General features: G+C 39.8%; 1 protein-coding gene across 2 annotated transcripts in view; it reads right to left on the bottom strand.

Annotated features, from left to right (window-relative positions):
* Positions 1-17,401, bottom strand: part of MYO5B (myosin VB) — a 255,729-nt gene that overhangs the window by 166,168 nt on the left and 72,160 nt on the right. The gene's annotated exons all lie outside the window — the stretch shown is intronic.

Here is a 17,401-nt window from a genome sequence, read left to right as displayed (position 1 = left end):
GGCTTAGGGGCGGCTCATATTTTTCAATAAAATCTCTATTTTACAAGCGCTCTGAGAAACGCTTATCGACCCGCAGAAAGAAGCACGGCCTTATATCCCCCAATCTAAGAAAAATGCTTGTGAAGGCTCCTCGATGTACGGACGCATCATAAAACATTATATCTCCTATTGTTCTGTGGATTTCACTACACCGAGAAGCAGAAATGAAATCATCATCTGCCTCTTATCCTGACCTGAGGCCATGAGGAATCAAAGCCTTCTAAGAAATCCTACAGAACAAAGAGGAGAAACTGCAAACCAAGGACAACATAAACCACCATGTGCAAAACAAGTCACACTCTAATAAGAGTACACCAGTCATAAGACATTACTGTACCAAGACGCAAAGGTTCCCCAAGAGAGACAATCATCCCCCAGTATTATAGTAGTTATATTCTTGTACACAGGAGGCAGTATTATAGTAGTTATATTCTTGTACATAGGAGCAGTATTATAGTAGTTATATTCTTGTACATAGGGGGCAGTATTATAGTAGTTATATTCCTGTACATAGGAGCAGTATTATAGTAGTTATATTCTTGTACATAGGGGGCAGTATTATAGTAGTTATATTCTTGTACACAGGAGGCAGTATTATAGTAGTTATATTCCTGTACATAGGGGCAGTATTATATTAGTTATATTCTTGTACATAGGGGGCAGTATTATAGTAGTTATATTCTTGTACATAGGGAGCAGTATTATAGTAGTTATATTCTTGTACATAGGGGCAAGTATTATAGTAGTTATATTCTTGTATATAGGGGCAGTATTATAGTAGTTATATTCTTGTACATAGGAGCAGTATTATAGTAGTTATATTCTTGTACATAGGGGCAAGTATTATAGTAGTTATATTCTTGTACATAGGAGCAGTATTATAGTAGTTATATTCTTGTACATAGGGGCAAGTATTATAGTAGTTATATTCTTGTACATAGGGGCAAGTATTATAGTAGTTATATTCTTGTACATGGGGCAAGTATTATAGTAGTTATATTCTTGTACATAGGGGCAAGTATTATAGTAGTTATATTCTTGTACATAGGGGCAAGTATTATAGTAGTTATATTCTTGTACATAGGGGCAAGTATTATAGTAGTTATATTCTTGTATATAGGAGCAGTATTATAGTAGTTATATTCTTGTACATAGGGAGCAGTATTATAGTAGTTATATTCTTGTACATAGGGGGCAGTATTATAGTAGTTATATTCTTGTACATAGGGGGCAGTATTATAGTAGTTATATTCTTGTATATAGGGGCAGTATTATAGTAGTTATATTCTTGTACATAGGGGGCAGTATTATAGTAGTTATATTCTTGTACATAGGGGGCAGTATTATAGTAATTATATTCTTGTACATAGGGGCAGTATTATAGTAGTTATATTCTTGTACATAGGGGCAGTATTATAGCAGTTATATTCTTGTACATAGGGAGCAGTATTATAGTAGTTATATTCTTGTATATAGGGGCAGTATTATAGTAGTTATATTCTTGTACATAGGGGGCAGTATTATAGTAGTTATATTCTTGTACATAGGGGCAGTATTATAGTAGTTATATTCTTGTACATAGGGGCAGTATTATAGCAGTTATATTCTTGTACATAGAGGGCAGCATTATAGTAGTTATATTCTTGTACATAGGGGGCAGTATTATAGTAGTTATATTCTTGTACATATTAGCAGTACTATAGTAGTTATATTCTTGTATATAGGAGCAGTATTATAGTAGTTATATTCTTGTACATAGGGGCAGTATTATAGCAGTTATATTCTAGTACATAGGGGCAGTATTATAGTAGTTATATTCTTGTACATAGGAGCAGTATTATAGTAGTTATATTCTTGTATATAGGGGCAGTATTATAGTAGTTATATTCTTGTACATAGGGGGCAGTATTATAGTAGTTATATTCTTGTACATAGGGGCAGTATTATAGTAGTTATATTCTTGTACATAGGAGCAGTATTATAGTAGTTATATTCTTGTACATAGAGGGCAGCAATATAGTAGTTATATTCTTGTACATAGGGGGCAGTATTATAGTAGTTATATTCTTGTATATAGGGGCAGTATTATAGTAGTTATATTCTTGTACATAGGGGGCAGTATTATAGTAGTTATATTCTTGTACATAGGGGCAGTATTATAGTAGTTATATTCTTGTACATAGGAGCAGTATTATAGTAGTTATATTCTTGTACATAGAGGGCAGCATTATAGTAGTTATATTCTTGTACATAGGAGCAGTATTATAGTAGTTATATTCTTGTACATAGGGGTGGACGCGGTCCGGTCTGTGGGAGCAATTTAGCATACTATTTGTAAGTAATTTTTACTTTTGATACATGCCAATTATGTCTATATACCTGTATATCTTATATGCACATTGACTTGCTTTGGCTCCAGTGCAGATGAATTTTTTGCAGTTATTGATTATTGCAGGTTTTTTCTCCCCCCCCCTTTAACATATTCATGTGCAATACATATTGTGCCATCGCACATATGCGAAGATGCTGACATTGATTTACTTTATATTATATATTTTACACATAATTTAGGGGAACCTTTAAAGCACTAGCACTTATATATACTATTTATTATATTTATATATACTGCAATACTGTGCACTTTATGTATATTAATATTTTCCCACATGAATTTTGCACACCATCCGGATACGCGCCCCTGTTTTTTAGATGTTTTTAATTATTGTATTTGATCTGCTATACATTATTGTCACCTGTTACCAATAAATATATTATTCACAACATCTGGTATTTTGGACTTTATGGTCGGTTCCTTTTTTTCCCCTTGTTTCTTGTACATAGGGGGCAGTATTATAGTAGTTATATTCTTGTACATAGGGGGCAGTATTATAGTAGTTATATTCTTGTACATAGGGGTCAGTATTATAGTAGTTATATTCTTGTATATAGGGGCAGTATTATAGTAGTTATATTCTTGTACATAGGGAGCAGTATTATAGTAGTTATATTCTTGTACATAGGGAGCAGTATTATAGTAGTTATATTCTTGTACATAGGGAGCAGTATTATAGTAGTTATATTCTTGTACATAGGGAGCAGTATTATAGTAGTTATATTCTTGTACATAGGGAGCAGTATTATAGTAGTTATATTCTTGTGCATAGGAGCAGTATTATAGTAGTTCTATTCTTGTACATAGGGGCAGTATTATAGTAGTTATATTCTTGTACATAGGAGCAGGATTATAGTAGTTATATTCTTGTACATAGGAGCAGTATTATAGTAGTAATATTCTTGTACATAGGAGCAGGATTATAGTAGTTATATTCTTGTGCACAGGAGCAGTATTATAGTAGTTATATTCTTGTACATAGGAGCAGTATTATAGTAGTTATACTCTTGTACATAGGGGGCAGTATTATAGTAGTTATATTCTTGTACACATGTGGCAGTATTATAGTAGTTATAATCTTGTACATAGGGGCAGTATTATAGTAGTTATATTCTTGTACATAGGGGGCAGTATTATAGTAGTTATATTCTTGTACATAGGAGCAGTATTATAGTAGTTATATTCTTGTACATAGGAGCAGTATTATAGTAGTTATATTCTTGTACATAGGGGGCAGAATTATAGTAGTTATATTCTTGTACATAGGGGTCAGTATTATAGTAGTTATATTCCTGTACATAGGGGCAGTATTATAGTAGTTATATTCTTGTATATAGGGGCAGTATTATAGTAGTTATATTCTTGTATATAGGGGGAAGTATAGTAGTTATATTCTAAAGCAAAATAGAAAGGACATCAGTGCTGTCTATTCAATACTTTATAGTAACCCTTTAAGGGCTGATGATAAATACTGATACCAACAAGTGACCATAACAGATCGGCACAGCTGCTTCTTCCCTGACACCCATAAAACACTGTGGTGAACCCTCCCGCTCTAATTAGCAGTTATGCTGTTACTCTGCGCTTTATTTAGCTGCTTTGTCATAGACATGCGAGGATACAGCACCCAGATAGTATGGGATGTTATACTCACTCATTATATAAAGCATAAAATGCCCACTGACACTGGTGTAATGAGCGGGCTGATCTTCCCAAACCCAAAATTAATATTTAAATATATATTCCCTTTAAACTAATGATATATACAGAAACCTTGCAGTGTTTATTATATAACGAGTTGGTCATCAAGCATTCACCTTGGATTCAGTATGAGAGAGGAAAATTTTGTTCTACAAATACTGGGCATGTTGTATTTTTGATCATAGCACCAGTGTGTACCCTGAGAAAGCCCCTATAACCTTAAAAGTAGAACATACGGAGGGTCCACGTGATAGAAAAACCTTGCAAATAAAAATCCAGAGTGGATTCAAAGGCTTACAGTATTTTTCCCATCGCTGCAGAATTAGGAGAGCAGCTCTGGAGTACAATACAGGATAAGTATCGTATGTACACAGTGACTGCACCAGCAGAATAGTGAGTGCAGCTCTGGAGTATAATACCGGATGTAACTCAGGATCAGTACAGGATCAGTAATGTAATGTATGTACACAGTGACTGCACCAGCAGAATAGTGAGTGCAGCTCTGGAGTATAATACCGGATGTAACTCAGGATCAGTACAGGATCAGTAATGTAATGTATGTACACAGTGACTGCACCAGCAGAATAGTGAGTGCCGCTCTGGAGTATAATACCGGATGTAACTCAGGATCAGTACAGGATCAGTAATGTAATGTATGTACACAGTGACTGCACCAGCAGAATAGTGAGTGCAGCTCTGGAGTATAATACCGGATGTAACGCAGGATCAGTACAGGATCAGTAATGTAATGTATGTACACAGTGACTGCACCAGCAGAATAGTGAGTGCAGCTCTGGGGTATAATACAGGGTGTAACTCAGGATCAGTACAGGATCAGTAATGTAATGTATGTACACAGTGACTGCACCAGCAGAATAGTGAGTGCCGCTCTGGAGTATAATACTGGATGTAACTCAGGATCAGTACAGGGTCACTAATGTAATGTATGTACACAGTGACTGCACCAGCAGAATAGTGAGTGCCGCTCTGGAGTATAATACTGGATGTAACTCAGGATCAGTACAGGGTCACTAATGTAATGTATGTACACAGTGACTGCACCAGCAGAATAGTGAGTGCCGCTCTGGAGTATAATACAGGATGTAACTCAGGATCAGTACTGTAATGCACCAGTAAGAATGAAATAAAAAGGAAAAAAATGGACACGATATCGCTGACGTATGATGTCAGTCTTGCACAATGTATAATCTACGGGTGACTTTAGATGTTTTTGGAAGCCTGTGTGCTAATATTCTCATCTACTAGTTCCTTCTGGTCACTATGAATGGATATTACAATACATGAAAGTTCCCTTATAACTGATGTGATTAGTAACATGACTCTGATCTAAAGTTTTGATTCGCAATAATAGCTGAAGTGCAATTATCTGAGAAGTGTAAGACATTAGGAAGATATAATTACATCTGTTTCTACACATGAACACAGTTTCATATATTCTGTAATATCTGGCAATGGGAGTACTGGGGCTCAGTATAATTTAGTGGTCAGTGAACTGAAGAAATTTGAACGCATTCCACATTCGGCTTTTTCGAATGCCTGAATATAACTGATGATATTAAAGGAAGACCCCCATCATCAGGACCCTCCAATATATGCTAAAAAGAAGGACAGTCACATTGACCTTCTCCCATAAAACTCCATTTATTGAAGTGGTGACATAAAATTAAATGCGCTTTGCAGTATACGGTCTCTTCATTCCAAACAGGCTTGTTTTATTTAGGTCCATTTTACTCATCTAGCAAGTATCATAAAAAAAATTGTGCAAGTAAAGGAATAGAAGGATGGAAAACATAAAATAAAATAAAAAGATCAGCCACAATATATTGTAGACATTAGTTGTAATGTACGTACGTAGGGCAAAAGGAGCTTTGGAAAAGAAGGGTAGACAAAAGATTTAAAGGGCTTTTCCCAGATTTACTTTTTCATATGCCTTTTCTGAGGAATGTGGACCTCATAGAGCTAAGAAAAAAAAAAAAAAAGTCCTAGCACCTATAGTGCTGGCAGAAGCTGTTTTAACTTGCGGTGCGAGATGAAGGCAGCAGGGGGTCATGGCTATGCCAGGCACTGCCGCTATTCTCTATCAGATAGGGCAGAGCTTGGGATGGTTGCGACACCAGGCAGAGACATAACCTTTTATGTTTAGTGTTTGGTGGGTTTTTGCCCGTTTTTCATTTACGCCTTTTTTTAAAAAAAATTGCGCCTTTTATAAAGTCTTTTTGTGTTCGCTTTATTTTTTTTTTTGTATGATTAGGTGTGCCACTTCGAAAAATTTGGCTCAAAAAAACATCAGCAAATACCACAAGACAGAATAAATAAAAATGATGAATCTGAGCCATAGTGACTAGCATAAGGCTAGGGCTAACATGGCAACTTTAGGGGAGAAACAAGTTGTACAGCATAAAGGGGTTGTCCAGGACTATTCTATTTTTTTTTATTATGGGTCCAAAAACAAACAGGCAAGTAGTTGCCACAGAGGCAATTACCTGTCGGCTTTACCTGGTGCCGGCTCAGAGCTCCTGCTGACGATACAGCTGCTCCACGTCAACAGAGTAACTCCTCTTCTTCCGCTTTTGCTCTGTTGACTGGCTGTGACTACTAACTTCATGCTGATCGATAGCCAGTACCCGTAAGTTAGGCAGTGGAGAGCCAGCTGTCAATCAGCACACCGTCGGTAGTCACACCCCGTCAACAGAATAAAGTGGGAGAAGAAGAGCTGCTCTGTCAACATGATATCAGCAGAAGCCACTGAAACGCCTGCAGGAGCGGACCGTGGCCACTCTGTGACGGCAGATATCATTGCCGGGCACAGCAGGTAGGTAATTAGCAACTACCTACCTGTTAGTTCTTTGGCCCACAGTAAAAAAAAAAAGAAAAAAAAAAAGTCCTGGATAACCCCTTTATAAATCACTGTGCTGCTGTTGCTACATTGCAACATAGTGCAGGTAAACAAGAGCTGTGTTGCTGGTGGTTGTAGTTTGGCAGCAGCTTGTGAGCAGTGCATTTAAGCCCGCTGCCCTGTGCTATGTTTGTGCTAGAAATATTTGCTTTTTTCTCAAAGTGAAGCGTACAAAGACCTTAAAATGCCCAGAATCTCTGTGCGCAGTATCATGGGTCATCCATTATTTACTAGAAAGTTTTATTCCTCCAAGACTCCGGCTCATCCACTTTTAATGCTGACTCAAGTCAAGAATATAAAATATATATGAATACTTTGTATTCTATAACACGGAATACAGAACTTCCCAGCAATGGGAGAAAAAGAGGCGGAAATTTGGCATTTAAGTTCTCTCTCTGTGTCGTTGGGGGAATGAGCAGAACACAGGTAATAACAATAATAAATAATATTCTGAACATTTAATCTTTGTTTTTCAATGTGTCCCTTTTTTTCCCCAAGATCTCTGCTTACTTATAAGTGAATGGAAACATTCTTAGTTACATCCAGAGGCTGAAGCCCCTCCTGACTCCTGAGCAAACACTTCCCACATCTTAGAGTTTGCTGCAATTGTATCTAATCCTGATTGCTTCAATGTATCAGATTATACAAAATGCATTCTAGTTTCCACTGAAAGATCAGTATTACATTTACATTTTCTGTCTCAGACCAATGTGGAAACAGGAAACTCCTCTCCTATGATTGATTTATTTTGGAAATACCCATCAGAATCTCAGTAACAATTTCCAATCCACCGACTGTGCTGTTTCCAGTGAGATCAGATGACCATTTAAAGGGAATCTGTCACCTTGACTGACGGCTTCTTTTCCTGAAGTCACAGAATATAGAGGAAGTCAAGAAGTAGGAGGCTGCGCTGGTCAGGGAATAGAGCTGGAGTGACAGAGGCTTCAGATCTACCATAACGCAGATTTCTCAGTAAGGTAGGAACGGACCAGCCATGTAAAGATATTTCTTTGAAATAGCTACCTGTGCATATAAATTGTTTGGGGGTGACAGATTCCCTTTAATGCCGAGATGCAAAACCTTTTCCGCTCTGAGGTGTAAGATGTCAGACTGAAGCAATCCCAAGGGGCACAATTAGGTTGTATTGTCCAAATCATTTATCGTAGATCAAAAGCACAGGTCATAAATGCCACTTTAAGGACTCAAATCTATTGGAGAGTGTCAGTCCTCATTCACATTACAAGAAGGAAGAGTGTTTCTCTAGTCCCATAAACTCCAATAAAAAATATCTGCTCACCTGATTAACTCACAAAAGTGCAAAGCTGGGGTCAGGAGACCCTCATACTGACACAATATGGGGGATCCCAGAGATGCCCACACAGTGCACCATTAGTACTTACATATCCTGGGCAACGCATGCCCCCATGATCATTGTGCCCCCTGATCCATTGTGTATTTCATGTTCATCCCAAATACCGCAGTGCAAACGCATTAAATCCGCATCGTGGGCACACAGCCTAAAGATGCAGCAAAACCTGATGCCTGTGTTAATTGCTGCGTTTTTTCAGAATTTTTGGACTTACCCATTGCTTTCTATGGGTGAAAAAAATGCTGAAAGAAGTGACATGCTGCAGTTTACAAAAACACAGCAGTTTTCCAAATCAGTCAGGAATAAAAAACAATGTGTGCATGAGATTTCTGAAATCTCATAGACTTTGCTGCTAGTGTAAAACGCAGCTTAAAATTTGCAGCAAAAACACGTGTGAACATAGCCTTAGTCTGTGATTTTCCATTTATCTCCTATCCCTACGATCACTTTTAGTCCAGACCTGAGTGTAATCTGTGTACTGCGCTGTGGAGTATGGCGGCGCATTACTACAAATAGCAGAAATAAATCCTCTCATACCCACAGTCAGATTTCAGAGTCACACTTCGAGCTGACAGCTACCTGCTCTCTTGGCGCGTTCCCTGGTTGGTGCCAGGTGACAGTGACTTGGCGCTCGTCATACTGGCGCTTAAAATACGAGTTGACAGAATGACAGAATGTGGCTCAGGTTACAAATTAAATCTGCAGTCAGCTCTTTTTTGTTCATAATTACGCAAAGAACTAGACTAATTCCCCAGCTCAGGTGAGAAGAACTGGGGAGAGCTACAATGTGGTGGCAGCTAGCTGGACCACGGCCACGGATATGAATCCGTCACTCTGTGGGTGTTATATCATTATACGGACAAGGTCAATATGTGTTATATGAACTGTATGAAAACAGGTTGTAAAAGGAATGAAAATTCTTCCACCACCCTATTACAGGGTGCAGATATGATTTATTACCCATAAGGTTCTCATTTACCGCCAGTATAGATTAGACACAAAGACAGTCAGAGGAGGAGAATATGTGCAGCAAAGAGAAACAGCCTGCGTCATAGCTAGCTGCTAGGTGGGGGTGAGTAGCACTATTAATATTGGTTAGAGAGGGTCAGACAAGCATAAAGAAGCTCTAGCCTGAGCTGCAGTTGGTCTCCTCCACCTGAGACAAACTGTACCAACTAATTTGTATGAGCGTAGTTCCCCTAGAAAAGTACTAGGAGGTGCAGCGCAGAGGGGAGCATAGAGGATCATTCCTGTGAGTGAACTGCAGCCATCAAAAGGACAATGAGTAGCTACCGAGAGTGCTAGGAGATATAGGGAGTGTGTGAGAAGAGGTTACCACAAGTGAGAATGAGGGCTGGATATACGGTAACTGTGAGCAACCCTCAATAGTGCGCAAACTATCAGACAAGTAAACTCAGTACAGTGCTGGGAAAAATGATGACAGAGGGATGTGCTGCACCGAGAGTGTCACGGAGGATCTGCCAATTTGAGGAGGAGCTGCAGAGGAGTTTGCCATTGTGCATAGATTACATTAGTTATCCTGTAATGAACTATAGGGTGATAAAAAGGCCTAAAACGTTGATATCATCCATTCCCCAGCAGGACAGATAGGACATCTTGCATGTGGTGGGTGTCCGGGGTCTCGCTGGGAGTTATGAAATAACAAGACTTTGTCCTAACCAGTGCTACAAGATCTACAAGTCAAATTCTTGTGAAATCTCATCCGTGTGACCGGCCTATCCTCCGCTGACCTGCACAGATTCTATTGTGTACGATCTCCATGGAAAGCAGGTTACTATGTAGCGACAACTAACAGGGTCTGACATCTCCTGCACTCACTGCTGACGGAATGTCATGGAAAGAAGCAAAGCATCTCTGTACCTGAGCTAGTCAGAGGATGAAGATCTGAGTCTGCTAGTGATTTAGCTGTCAGATGTAGGAAAGTTACAGTGAAGGAAATAATTATTTGATCTCTTGTTTTTTTATGTAAGTTTGCCCACTGACAAAGACATGAACAGTCTATAATTTTAAGGGTAGGTTAATTTTAACATTGAGAGATAGAAGATCCAAAAAAAAATAATCAAGAAAATCACATTGTATAAATTAGATAAATTTATTTGCATTTTGCAGTGAGAAATAAGTATTTGATCCCTCTGGCAAACAACACTTAATACTTGGTGGCAAAACCCTTGTTTCAGACGCTTTTTGTAGTTGATGTTGAGGTTTGCGCACATGTCAGGAGGAATTTTGGTCCACTCCTCTTTGCAGATCATCTCTAAATCATTCAGATTTTGAGGCTGTCGCTTGGCAACTCAGAGCTTCAACTCCCTCCATAAGTTTTCTATGGATTAAGGTCTGGAGACTGGCCAGGCCACTCCATGACCTTACTGTGCTTCTTTTTGAGCCACTCCTTTGTTGCCTTGGCTGTATGTTTTGGGTCATTGTTTTGGTGGAAGACCCAGCCATGACCCATTTTTAATGTCCTGGCGGAGGGAAGGAGGTTGTCACTCAGGATTTTACGGTACGTGGCTCCGTCCATTCTCCCATTGATGCGGTGAAGTAGTCCTGTGCCCTTAGCAGAAACACACCCAAAACATAATGTTTCCACCATGCTTGACAGTGGGGAAGGTGTTCTTTGGGTCATAGGCAGCATTTCTCTTCCTCCAAACACGGCGAGTTGAGTTAATTCCAAAGAGCTCAATTTTTGTCTCATCTGACCACAGCACCTTCTCCCAATAACTCACAGAATCATCCAGGTGTTAATTGGCAAACTTCAGATGGGCCTGCACATGTGCCTTCTTGAGCAGGGAGACCTTGCGGGCTCTGCAGGATTTTAAACCTTTAAGGCGTAATGTGTTACCATTGGTTTTCTTGATGACTGTGGTCCCAGCTGCCTTGAGATCATTAACAAATTCCCCCCGTGTAGTTTTAGGCTGATCTCTCACCTTCCTCATGGTCAAGGATACCCCACGAGGTGAGATTTTGCATGGTGCCCCAGATCGATGTCTATTGACAGTCATTTTATATTTCTTCCATTTTCTTACTATTGTACCAACAGTTGTCTCCTGCTCACCCAGCGTCTTACTTATGGTTATGTAGCCAATTCCAGCTTTGTGCAGGTCTATGATCTATCTCTCAATGTTAAAATTAACCTACCCTTAAAATTATAGACTGTTCATGTCTGTCAGTGGGCAAACTTACAACAGCAGCAAGGGATCAAATACTTATTTCCTTCACTGTATGTATAGGGGGTCGGTTGTGCCAGATGCAGCAGAGCCAAGCGGCCAGATGCAGCAGAGCTGATATAAATCATCTATCAAGAGTAGAAGTGATGATTTTCTCATCAGGAACTAAGCAAAGTGATATCACAAAATGGTGTCTTTGGATTTGCAGAGAACTGAAATTCAGCTCTGCTACATCAGATATACACATATAAATGAGCAGATGTAGCAGAGCCCAGCCAGCCAATCAAGAAGCAGCAGAGGCCAGCCAGTTAAGAAGCAGCAGAGGCCAGCCAGTTAAGAAGCAGCAGATGAAGCAGAGGCCTAGCCAGCCAGATGCAGCAGAGTCAATCCAAATGCAGCAGAGCCCAGTAAATCAAATGCAGCAGTGTTGAGTTAGCCAAAGGTAGCAGATAGAAATCTGTCACATGTAGAAGTGATGACTTTGTCTGGCACTCTGCTATCACAATAAGATGACTTTGGTTTTGCAGTGAATAACATTTAAGCTCCGCTACATCAGGCACACATACATACATCAGCGGTGAATATGTGTCTGATCGATGCCGAGAGTCTCTGCCAGAACTAGTCCGCAGTCATAACCCACTCTATTATTCGCACACACTTGAAAGACAGTGAATCTAGATTAATAAAAGATTTCTTGTATCAAGTGCAAATGAAACCTCCGGTTACGACTGTCTCCTAGGAACAGTAAGTAGCAAAATCTCCCACGTACTGTAACTTATTTCACCTTCTAATATACTTTGTGTTCTAATTCCTCACTACGTTCAGTATCTTAGCTTGCTGTCAATGACTGCAATCAATTTGTTTACATTCAGAGACTTAAAAAAAAACGCTACTACTTAATCACAGCTGAGGGTTTGCTACCATTGTATCCAGTCTAGACAACCTGGCCATTGTCAAGTGCTAGTAAGAACAATCCACTACTTGTGCACCAATGTCCTAATGAATGCCTGTACAATCAGGAATCAGTCTTCAGCCTGTATACAAGAGGATCTGTGAGATGGGACAGAGCGGCCGAGTAGGCCTGATCACCGGCCGTGGACATTCTATGAGGGAATCAAAAGAACAACAGGGAACCTTATCACAGAGGCCAACAACAAAATCTACACACAGCAGCATTTTTGTAAATGACTCCAATAAAATGTTAAGTTTTGCATAATCTCACAAAAGTGTAATTTTAAATATGCATTAAACATGTATTTTTTGGACCTGGTGTAAAAGCCGCTGTTCTCCTGAATCCGGCGATGTTTTTCTTTTCTTCCTGCGCCTCTCCGTTCCTGAGATATGACCCTCTATTCCTTGTATATAAAGTTAGTCTTTTTAGCCAACTGGGAGTGGTCCTCATATAGATGCGCAAATAAGAGAGTTGAATATCCGTCCCTCTTGGCTAAAAGGACTGCATTTTTATACAGAGAAAAGAGGGCCATATCTCAGGAACGGAGAGGCGCAGGAACATAAGAAAAACATCGCCGGATTCAGGAGAACGGCGGCACTTAGAGCAAGTAAAGAAAAATTAGATATTTCTTGTAAGTGACAGGTCCTCTTTAAAATTACATTTTTGGGAGATTATGCAAAATTTTAACTTTAACTGGAGTCATTTACAAAAGTGCACCAGGCAAAAAAAAAAAAATACCTATTTAATCCACTTTGGTTACTCCACTTTGAAAAAGAAAGTTGTCGATAAGAAGGGAGAGATGGGTGTGATTATGGCCTCATTCAGACATCAGTTTTTTTGACGTACGAGAAAAATGGACCAAGTGTCATCAGATTTTCATCAGTTTTTTTCACTAGTGAGAAAATAAAAAAAGTTTTGCACAGGACCACTCGGTTCAAAGAAAAAATCTCACATGTGAACAGACCCATAGACTGTCATAGGCACAAGTGCTATCTGTGCAAAAAAAAAAATGGATTGCGCTCATAAATCAAAAACTGATGTGTGAATCAGGCCTAAGAGACTCACTATAATAAGATGGGAATTATTTCTATAGAGAGTTCGCCATTACATCTGTATAATGAAATAGTCTAAACTCCAAAGTCGAAATTTCCCTTTAAAGAGATTGACCAGGATTAAAAATAAGTAGCACCACCCCTATCTACAGGCTATGTAGACAGGATATTGCAGCTCAGCTCCATGGCAATACCACACATAACCTGTAGATAAGAGTGGCGCTGTGTTTGTAGGAAGGTAGCCATTTTTTTCTAATCCTGTACAAAACCTTTAAAAAGCTTAGAACCGTTATTTCTGGTTATCACTTGGACAAAACTGCACTAGAAAAAGTTAATATTCCACTATCAATCCATGTAAGACACATAGGCTCCGATTTATCAAGTATTTATCAAGTCGTTATGTTAATGGGCAGGATGGAGTGCGAGGCTCCTAATTCATTAATGGGAGTCTGACGAGTGGCGAGCGCCTCCGTGTGCGCCCCGCCACAAATCTTATTCTAGTTCTTGCTGAAGTAAGACTTGCGGCATAGCAACCACTGCCGTTCATCATGCCACTGTCCCGCCCCAGCTCTACCAACTCTATCGGCATGAGAATGATAAAAGTTGCAAAAACTAAGGTTATGTTTACATGTTCCGTTTTTTTTTAATGGAAATTTTAAGCTGCGTTTTACAGTACCAGCAAAAACTATGAGATTTCAGAAATCTCATGCACACACATTAGTTTTATTTCTTGACTGAATTGGAAAACTACTGTGTTTTTGCAAACTGCAGCATGTCACTTCTTTCAGCATTTTTGCAGTATTTTTTCACCCAGAGAAACCAATAAGTGCAAAAACACAGCAAAAATGCAGGTATCAGGTTTTGCTGCATTTTAAGTGAAAAAAAAACAAGTACAGCAGTATGTGAAGCCAATTTATTTTTTGTGATTTTCCCAAGTTTAAACCATAATGTCTTGGTGTCCTCAACTGAGATGGCAGTTAGGATTAGTACAGTTTAATTAAATTGGCCGACCAAGGTTTGAAATTGAACAATACCTCATCAACTCAAGGGCCGACCAAAGTGTGAAAGTAAACAGTGTCCTACAAACTCAATGCTCTGCCAATGTGTTAGGTAAACTATTCCCGACCAATTCACCTCCTTCTGCTGTTACATTTGTAATTATGTATTTTTTCATGAACTCATATGAACTTTTTTGTTCAGAATAGTCACTATTTTTTTTAGACCTAAAAATCTGTTTCCAAAAAATAATTTGATCAAATTGCCCTTTTTTTTTTCCAAAAATGATTTTATGGTGTCACATATGTCTTGCATTGGTGACCTAACACCTTGCATTGTTCATGCTTCTGTGGTGGAAGCTAAGTAGAACTTTGGGTTCCTGAAATACGCAGAAAAAAACGCAGCAAAAATGCACCTTGTGATCAAAGCCTTAGCGCAGCCTCAAGTTGCGCCAAAGTTTGGCAACTTTTTAAAAGCAGTAGTCTAGCTCTGATGAATCAGGCCCATGTTTTGGAGCCTGACCGGCCTGAGCGGTATGGTAAACGATAACTGAAATATTAAAAACGCCGCTCCAAAAATACTTGGGAACAGACGTACTTACATAATAATAGGAAAAAAAAACAGATTGACCGCTCAGTAAGCTCCCGCGCCGTCATCGCTGTCTAGTCAATGACGCACCGCAGTCTAATAACACCCATATTAATTTTTGTTTGTTTTTCCCCAAAACATCTGAAAAACAAACACTGCACCCTAATTATTTGTGACTAGTGTTGAGCATTCCGATACTGAAATATCGGGTATCGGCCGATATTCGCGGTATCGGAATTCCGATACTTAATTCCGATACTATTGCAATATCGTATACCGGAATCGGAAGTTCCCATAATGCAATGAGACATTTTCATTTTATTCAGCCAATGAGGATCCTAAGAAGTGTGGGCACATCCTGTTAGGCATGTAGGCATCTTAACTAATGGCATGGCTGTGATTGGCTGCTGAAATGATGTCATGATTAGTGTTGAGCATTCCGATACTGAAATATCGGGTATCGGCCGATATTCGCGGTATCGGAATTCCGATACTTAATTCCGATACTATTGCAATATCGTATACCGGAATCGGAAGTTCCCATAATGCAATGAGACATTTTCATTTTATTCAGCCAATGAGGATCCTAAGAAGTGTGGGCACATCCTGTTAGGCATGTAGGCATCTTAACTAATGGCATGGCTGTGATTGGCTGCTGAAATGATGTCATGATGCACTATAAAAGCCACCGCCGCCATTTTGAGCTCACTCTGCTGTGAATTCAGTTAGGGATAGGACGCTGTTGTTCTGAGGGACAGTTTTAGCTACCTATTTGCTCTATACTGCTTTACCCAAGCTACTTTCTAAATCACTGTGCCTTGCAGTGCTAGTGCACAGTTCCCTGTGCTGTTCACCGCTATCTGCAAGGTCTGTGTGTGTGAGTGCAGCTCACCCTGTAGTGTGTGCTTCAGCCAAGTCTGGTTGTAGTGCACTCAGTGTGTGTCACTGCCTCATACATTGTCCTTTTTTGCCAATTCATAATTTTTCCTGATATCTCCTATTAGTGTGGTGGTTCCATCTGTATTCAGCTAAATTGGTTCCAAACACACTATATAGGAGTAGATAGAGAATTTTTTTCCGTCTTGCAGCACTAGTGCACAGTGCTCTGCATCTGTACTGTTCACCGCTGTCTGCAAGGTCTGGTGTGTGAGTGCAGCTCACCCTGTAGTGTGTGCTTCAACCCCGTCTGGTTGTAGTGCACTCAGTGTGTGTCACTGCCTCATACATTGTCCTTTATTGCCAATTCATAATTTTTCCTGATATCTCCTATTAGTGTGGTGGTTCCATCCATATTCAGCTAAATTGATTCCAAACACACTATATAGGAGTAGATAGAGGAGCCTTTCTGCAGCATTGTGCCCTGCAGCCCCAGCCAGATTAGTATTAGCCTATTTTTTGCAGCCTCATCTATTGCATTGTAGGTTACCTTCCTACATTGTAATAGCTACAAAAAGTTTGTGATACTATCGTTATTACATCTTTAGGCACATCCAGTGTCTTTTTGTGACAAAAAAAACCTAAATAAAGTTCACCAAACACTCCACTTTACAGTTGTGTAGGCCACATTAGCTCATATTAAAGTCTAGTCCACACTTTATAAAATTAGTGTTTCTTATACCTGTTAGCAGCTGTTCAGGAATAAGCACACTAAGCCCTTAGTACTTTTCTGCCTATCTTTATCAGTCTACCAAGATGAAGAAGGCAGGGAGTAAGGCATGTGGTCGTGGTCGTGGGCGTGGAGTTTCTGCAGGGAGAGGACGTGAGGATTCTGTGCCTGCAGGGAGAGGACGTGGGGATTCTGTGCCTGCTGCGGGCACCAGTGACTCAGCATCCCCCAGTTTTACCAGGGAACAGTCCTTTATGCGCAGCTTTGTAGGAGCTAGCCGTACCCCACTGCTGCGCGAGGACCAAATTGAAGCCGTTGTCGGATGGATGGCAGCTAACGCATCGACTTCAATTAGTTCCAGATCCTCTCAGGTCCTGAGCACTGAAGAGCACCCATCTGTCTCTTCACCACCTGCCAAATTGCCCAGGCAGTCAGAGAGCCCTGGACAGGAGCCATCTCTACTTCTGTTCTCTGAATCTCTTGGCTTGGAAAGAGGGGGCCAGCCAAGCAGAATTCGAGAATTTGAAGAAGAGGTAGTATGCAGTGATGCGCAACCGTTTTGTCTCTCTGAATCTGAAGAGGCGGGTGGGCCAGTGCCTATGGT

The sequence above is a fragment of the Phyllobates terribilis genome, unplaced genomic scaffold, assembly GCF_046119375.1.
Source record: "Phyllobates terribilis strain yellow unplaced genomic scaffold, ASM4611937v1 Scaffold_1__5_contigs__length_1240528914, whole genome shotgun sequence".
In the NCBI taxonomy this organism is placed as follows: domain Eukaryota; kingdom Metazoa; phylum Chordata; class Amphibia; order Anura; family Dendrobatidae; genus Phyllobates; species Phyllobates terribilis.
This window is presented reverse-complemented; position numbering and strand designations above follow the sequence as displayed.